Genomic DNA, 8596 nt, shown 5'->3' with positions numbered 1-8596 from the left:
GATTGTAAAATTGGGGTTTCAAGAATGAGGAACAAGTAACTTAATGGCGGGGAAATTAAATGGCAATTAAAATAAATAAATAACTGTACAGCAAACTTTTGGCAAGGTATGAGAAATTAGAAGTCCAACCTTAGTTATCCTTATCAATAACAATGAAAGTTGAATTTTAATTCCACTTTGTTAACCTTTACTAAGATAAAGGAAGGTCAAGGGATTAATTGGTTTGATCTTCGAATCCTATTTATTTCCTAAGAAAAGATTGGGATTATGGAAGTTCAATTCAATTAACAAAGATAACAATTATCAATCACGTTTGAGTTTGATAACTCTTGAGTTACTGATTTCTTAACCAAGACCAAAAGGAGAAAAATAAATCTACTTGGAATAAAAATGTCTTCAGAGTAAAAGCAACAATAGCATAGATAAGAGAAATCAATATTAAACTAAAATACCTCAAATAACATTAATAAAAGAGTAATCAGTAACATGAAAGGATTCATAAAGTAGCTTGCAAAAGTAAATAAAAGGAATATTGAACCTGATCAAAAGAGATAATCCTGAAAGTGAATAAAAATCCTAAATCTAAATCCTAATCCTAAAGAGAGAGGAGAGAACCTCTCTCAAAACTAAATCTAAATCGTGGAAAGTAAAAATTGGCGAGCTCTCTCTGAATGGATGCATTCCCTCACTTCATAACCTCTGGTCTATGCCTTCTAGACTTGGATTTGGGCCAAAAAGGGCTTCAGAATTCGCTATGAGCGTTTTCTGCAATTTCTGGTGCGTGGCCCCTGTCATGCGGTCGCATTGTTCAGAGCTTTTCCTTGCCACGCGGTCGCGTCAGTCATGCGACCGCGTCATATGCGTTCTGCTTAAGGCGCGCGGTCGCGTTAGTCATGCGGCCGCGTCGCTGTTGATTCGCGCTTGGCACGCGATCGCGTCGTCCATGCGATCGCGTGGATGCCAGTTTCTTCAAAACTCCGTTTTGCACTTTCCTTCCATTTTTGTATGTTTCCCTTCCATCCTTTAAGTCATTTTTGCCTTAGAGGATCTGAAACTACTCAGCACACTAATCACAGCATTGAATGGAAATAAAGGTAATTAAAATAATTAATTTTAAAGCATAGGAAACATGTTTTTTCACATACATCACATAATAAGGAAGGAGAAGTAAAACCATGCAATTAATATGAATAAGTGGGTGAAGGATTGAATAAATCACTCAAACTAAGCACAAAATATATCATAAAATATGGGTTTATCAACCTCCCCACACTTAAACAATAGCATGTCCTCATGCTAAGTCCAAGGTAATAAGTAAGGTAAGGTTAAAGTGGTGGAATGTTATGCAAAGCAACCTATTCTAAATGCAACTACCTAAATGAGTCATGCAATTCTAATTTATTCACTCATATATAAAGCTTGCATGTAGTTAAATTAATTCACATTCTCGAGGAATCATATATATACATAGCCAACCCTTAAATAATAAAGCACTTTTGCAAATGAGATGGGAAAGAAAAATATTTTACAAACTTGCAAAAGAATTAGTAAATTAAGCATAGACATATGTTGATGAGTTATTGAACCCTCACTGAATTTTGTGTTTACTCTCTAGTCACTCAGTGTTTATTGGGTTAATCACTCTATTCTTCTTTTTATTCTTACTTTCTATAACTTTGTTCTTCATCTAACCAATCAACAATTATAGAATATAGTCATACCAAAAATCATGAGGTCTTTAATTAAGGTTGTAATGGGGCCAAGGTAAAGGTAAGGATATATTTATAAGGCTAAGTGAGCTAATAAGTGAATCCTCAATTAGACTAAGATCTCACCTAACATACATACTTAGTAAAACAAAGCTACTTTACCTATTTTCCCATCTTTTCCCACTTTTGATGTTACATGCTCATGTTTCAATTTTTTTTTATTTTTATCCCATGTGCATTGCTTTTATTTTTGCATTTGGGGAATTTTTTTGTCTCCCCTTATTCATATGCTTGAAAAATAAATAACTCTCTTTTTTTTTTTTGAATGCACGTGGTAATTCTTTCAATTTGATTTCTCATGAGCATGCTTCCCAAAAAAAATTTTATTTTGATTAATTTTATTTCTTTCAACTTCTTACCCTTTCTTTTTATCATCTATGTTCCCAATAGGTTTCCCCACACTTAAACAATAAACAATTTCTATCTTAAGCTAACCAAGGATTCAACTTGGGATTTTTTTATTTTGTTTTTCTGCTTAAGGCTAGTAATGTGGTTATTAAAAAAAAAAGAATTTAAAGGCTCAAGGGGGCTTAACAAAGGTGATGTAAAAAGTAGGCTATTTTTGGGACAAGTGGGTTAAAATCAAATGATGGCCTCAATCACTTTCTTGGTATGTATCTATATTCTACAACTGGACATATAGATTAAAACAAAGTAAAGAACATCAGAATAAAAAGAAGCGAAACACACAGGGATGAAATTATGGTTTGAATGCAACCATACAATTAATGCTCAAGACTCATAGGTTGTGTGTTCTCTAACTCAAACATCATATATCATTCATATATGTTATGCAGGTTTAGTTAATAATTTCCATTATTCTCATAAAAAAATTATTTAGGGTGGCCTTTAAGGTTTTAATGTTTCTCCTTGATGAAATGTTGTTAACTAACTAACATGTAATGCTATATATACAAGGTGTGTGGATTGTTTTAATTCTATTAAAGTCTCTAGTTTACTTCCTTTCTATATTTTCAATTAAACTAAGCTATCATATGCTAAAAGGGTAAACTATACTAATTAATCCACAATTTCTATAACTACTAAGTTAGGATTGCAAGCTAAACTAAATAACTAAAATATGAACTAAAGTGCAAAATACAGAAATAGAATGAAAATACATAAAAGTAGCAGTGTATAAGTACTCAGAAAATAAAAATAAAAATAAAGAGAAAAATACAGAAAAATATCCAAAATAAAAGAAAAAGAGTTTGTAGTGGTTCACCACGATAATACGCCAGAGATGGCGACCTCCCCACACTTAAAATGAAGCATCGTCCCTGATGCTCAATCAAGCAGGGTGTGAAGGGGTGTCATCACTGGAAGGGATGGTAGCTGGGGTCTCTGTGGTGGTGGTCTGAGGAACTGGCTACTGTAACGACCCAATTTTCAGTACGCCTAGGACATACCAGAAACTGAGTGCTACCAATTTGTCATCCTAATTATTATCTATTGTTTATTATATGAGCCTGATTCGTTGTTAAAAGCATAGTTAGTTAGAGAGGTACTTTTTTTTTTGAAAATGTTTGAATTAATAAACAGAATCATTTATAATCAATTCATAAATAATAACAGATAAAACAGTTATAAACAACCACACATAAATGCATCACAAGTAGTTGACAACATTCGGTGATTCAGCCTTTATTAGAATATAGACTGTTAGTTAGAACACCCCTAGATATAGCTAAATAATATCTATATACATATATATACATACAACATCCCAGGTCCTGACCTGTTCAAGAGGTCCCTAAGCTAGCACCTAGGCTAGCCTAGACTCTATACTCACCTAGTCCCTCTAAACTACTAAACTGAGGGAAAGTACGCTCTAAGTCTTCAAAACTCAAGTCAGGTAGAATGTCACCAAAAGGTAGAACATCATCTGCTACTCCTCTGCATGATCATATGTCATCAAAGAGCGTCTCTCAAGTACTTCATCGAGTGGCCACATAACAGCAACATCGTACGGATGACTTAGGCTAAAGTTTGTAGAAAAGCGGGGTGCAGACGTTGGCTGGCCTCATAGTATATACATATAAACATGTAACGGAGTTCACTCTAGACTCAGAAGACTATGTAGAGTGGAATCCTTTTTGTGAACGATCGTCAGCGAACTACGGAAGGGTACTCATGCTTCCATCTGAAGGGGGAAGGGAGAGAGAGGGGGTAAGAACTGGGGAGTTCTTAGTAGGGTCGGGGTTATTAGTTACGGTCATTAATTTTATGTTGTTTAGCAGACTATTAGCAGAATACAAAGAAGCAGTAATTAGAAAACACAGATAAGTAGAGAAGATAGAGAAAACAGATAGCAGAACACAAACAGAAGAATACAAGAAAATAACACAAGCGCAGAGAATGGAATACAAACAAGGAAAGCATACATTCATACCACAATCATAACAAAGGAAATGCGCAACCAAGTATGATGCATGTCTAGCCCTAGCACAGATAATGAGCTCATCTGTCAGTTACATACCCGCTCCCGATGTTACCCGGAGTCCTCTGACCAGGTAAGGCTTCCCTGTTGGCAATGCCCCTCGCAAGAGTCCTTTGACTTGTGAGGCAAACCACTGCAAGAGTCCTTTGACTTGCATGACGGAGCTAGTTAACTTATATCACTACAAGAAAATAAGCCTTCTGCCACGCTTTAAAAACGTGCCGAAAAATGCAAAAAAACGTGCCGATAGCTTTTCGCCACGCTTTTTGAGCTATCGGCACGCTTTTGAAAGGGTCACATCTGCCAGCGTGCCCGTTGCTCTACCGCCACACTTTTGTGGATCTATCGGCACGCTTTTCTTGTTGGCACGCTTTCATCTCTTGCCACGCTTAAAAAACGTGGCCATAGGTCTTAACCTATAGATACGCTTAAAAGCGTACCGAAAAGTGTACATATCGCCACGCTTTTAAAGCGTGCCCAGAAGGTTGGTTTTGGGTACACTTCAAAAGCGTACCAATAGGGAACAATAAGGCTACGCTTTTTTAAACGTACCTAGAAATGAACCTATTGCCACGCTTTAAAAGCGTGGCTGTATCATTATCAATTTTAAAAAAAAACTATTGCCACGTTATTAAAAGCGTGGCTATATCCTTATCAAATTAAAAAAATTAGCATATGCTTTTTTACATGCACTTTAATACACTCCAAAAAAAAAAACATTAACAAAAATATATAAACAGGGCACTACAAGATAAGATTATCATCATAAGAGAATTGAAAAATTAGAAGGATTCATGTTCTAAAAATAGAAAAAAAAGGAGACACTCAATCCTAAAGGATGAACATACGATGATACAAAATATGAGCTGAATAACACAGCTTGGAATTTATTTTCTATGTTACCTAGACAAGTTATTAGTAATTGCCTCTCAGAAAACGCCAAGGTCCTGTTCCGGTTCCCATCCTGCATATAAGGCATTTGACATATTGGTAAACAAAATTTGGAACATGGAATCATAAAATCTTTAAAGCAAAATTTGAGAAAGTATAGAATTTGTGTATAATTTAAAATTTGATTATTGTTTTTAAAATAGAAATGAGAAAGTATAGAGAATAAACTTTTAATTAGTAAACATGCGTATTCCTTAATCAAATAGTTACCAAATTCATACTTAAATAACAAACAAGAAAACAAGTGGATTCTTATCAAGTGAGGATGATAAAGTTAATGATAATTCCTTATATTTTCCAAACACTTTGATAAAAGAAAAAAAATTCTTTCACTACAAACAAAACTCACTTTTAATTTTTCTCAAACGACTGTAGAAAGAGCAAATAAAATATAATAACCAAGTTATAAATCATAAATTGCACAATGAAATAACAAAAAACAAAGAAGGGCAACAAAAGAAATCAAACCATCTAGCTCAAATTGAAAAAAAAAAAAAAACTTAAGTGAAGCAGTTGCAAATTTTGACCAAATATCTGAGCTCAAGATCCACTAGGAAAATTTATAACTTTTTTTTTGGGATTTTTTCAAAACCAAACATAGTAAAATCCTTCTCATATGTTCCCATGAGCAACTCTCGCTTCATAGTCAGCAACCAATACATACAAGTTCGCTACCTAAAATCGTGGTGCTAAGCATTTTTAACCACTATATTAATGTCTCTTTTGATGGCACATTAATCAAGCTCTCTTAATGTTACTATAGTTTTAAAGGAAAATTTCATTACCACAATAAGTTTGCCTTTGTTCTCAGGAATACTAGCCAATCTTAGAGCTGCAACTGTATTAGCTCCGGATGAAATACCAACCTACAAATAATAATTAGGAACAATAAAAAAAGTTGGAAAATCAGTTACAGTTATTTAAAGAAAATATGCATGTCTTAGACTGAACAAAATGGTTGAATGAATAAAGTTTGAAACTTGTCATTGATTCTAAACATGATGTATGCAAAAATAATCATTTGAAAAAGTTACCACGAGTCCTTCCTTCAAGGCCAGCACCCTGGCCATGCTGACTGCATCTTCACTGCTAACCAACCACACATGTTTGAAATGACAGTTAGGAGAAGCATAATATTTTCAAGTTAGGTGAGCAAATTAAAGTAGTGTTTTCCATTTACCTCAAGAATTTTCTCCATTACATCCATGTCCAATATGTCTGGTTTGAATCCAACCCCATCGCCGGTAATATGATGTGGACCTATATAGAAGAACAATATCAAAGTTTTTAATTCCATAGATTTGAAAAAAGAAACAATAGATAAAGATTTCCCAACCAAATTCAGTAAATATCATAATCTTTTTAGATCATAATTTTGATTACTTTTTACATTTACATTAGTTCATCACTACAACAATGCTAGAAACCACAATTAAGTATTGAGTATTGACATTGAACTCAAGTCCTTATGAGGAAAGATGACTACTCACACAAATGGTTTGATATGTTTGCCTAAACTGTTTAATATAGTATCTGTGAACATCTTAGCTATCATCGTCACATGAAAACATCTTCATGTAAGCAATCACCACGAAAAAAATAGGTAGGAAATCGTCACTAAGAAAAAGAATATTAATAAAAAAAGAGCATGATCTTTACCAGGTTTACCACCATTTAGGATATTGCTTTCAGCTGGCTCCACTCCATATATCTATGCAGTGGAAAACATTTCCAGAATTTAATGAGCTTATCTAACAAACAGAACAATGTTCAGTTTGTAGTGTGAACTGTGAATAGAGAACATCAGCTTAACATTAGGATTTTTTTTATTTGAGATATTGTCCAACACCAGAGACAGTGCCTCCACTACCTATTCCCATAACAAATATGAGTGATTCTTACAGGAAGCAATTCTTTGATGATAAATTTGAGTTGTTGCCTCACTTGGATTTTTCTGCAGCAAACAGATTTTCGACCACCAAATTTCAAAAATCCACCAGAGTATGATTTATATAGCTGCAAGATTATTAGAACCATAAGAATCAATATATATTTTAAAAAAAAAAGAGGAATCATTTTTGCAAATTCAAAAGCTGTAAAGAGCACCTCTCCAAGGATTGTATCTTTCTTAGATCCACGGAAATGTTTCATGGATGAGCAAAGTATAATCTGCAAAAGGTACAAATTCATGGGTCAAAGAGCTATTTTCTTGATTACAAATTAAAACAGCAGCACAGCAAGAGCTATTTTCTTGATTGATTCTAAATGGAGCATTTTTAAAAAATGAAGATGGAGCACAACTTAGCACTAACCTTCGAGCAGCACGGCGAGCAGAACCGCGAGACCTGGCGAGCAGAACCGTGAGACAGCGGCGAGCAGAACCACGAGACAGAGGCGAGCAGCTTTCCGAGCAGAACGGCGAGAGGGACGACAAGCAAAACAGCAAGAGGAATGGCATTCAAGGACGAACCTGGTTGTGATCTTCAGCGCTAAGGGAGGTGACGATGAGATAGATGGCGGCGTGATGGAGGTTAGGGTTTTCTGAACCTTTCAAGGAAAAGCCATTCAAAGCAGCGTCGAGGAAGACAACCACTGCTCGACGAAGATGATGGCGACGGCAAGCTCGGGGAAGACCACGGTGGTGGCGACGGCAAGCTCAAGACAACGACTGCTCGACGAAGATGACTGGTGCGACGAAGGCGATGAAGGCTGGGTGAGATGAAGGGTAGTGATGAAGGCTGCTGGGTGCGATGAAGCTGAACGATGAACGCCGAAGGAAGCTGCTGGGTTCGAGAGTGAAGATGAAGTGACGGTGCTGCTTAGGGTTTGAAAGTGAATTTTAGGGTTAAAGGGATTTCGGAAACTAGTGTATTGTTACTATTAATTTTAGGGTTAAAATTTGAAAACTTGGAAAAAGAAAAGTTAAGTGTGGAAAAAATTAAGTGGGAAACTAAATTTTAGGGAAGGGACTCTATTGGCACGTTTTTGTATGCTGCCAGATTAAATTCAGGATAGTCACGCTTTTTAAGCGTGCCGGTTTCTCTCTGTGGCCACGTTTTTTAAGCGTGGCAAAAAAAAAGCGTGGCCAAATATCAAATCAGTTGCCACTCTCGTAAAAGCGTGCCGATTTCTCTCTATGGGTACGTTTTTCAAGCGTGGCAATAAGAAAGCGTGGCCAAATTTCAAATAAGTGGCCACCCTAATAAAAGCGTGCCGATTTCTTTCTATGGCCACGCTTTTCAAACGTGACAAAAGAAAGCGTGGCCAAATCACAAATCAGTGGCCACCCTCGCAAAAGCGTGCCCATAGACCACTTTTGGGCACGCTTTAAAAGCGTGGCAAAAAAAAAGGGTGCCGACAGGCCTTTTTTCTTGTAGTGTATCTGCCCAACACACTCTCTGTAAGAGTCCTTTGACTTACAGGAGCATACACACAC

The sequence above is a fragment of the Arachis ipaensis genome, chromosome B02 (assembly GCF_000816755.2).
Source record: "Arachis ipaensis cultivar K30076 chromosome B02, Araip1.1, whole genome shotgun sequence".
Classification (NCBI taxonomy): domain Eukaryota; kingdom Viridiplantae; phylum Streptophyta; class Magnoliopsida; order Fabales; family Fabaceae; genus Arachis; species Arachis ipaensis.
This window is presented reverse-complemented; position numbering follows the sequence as displayed.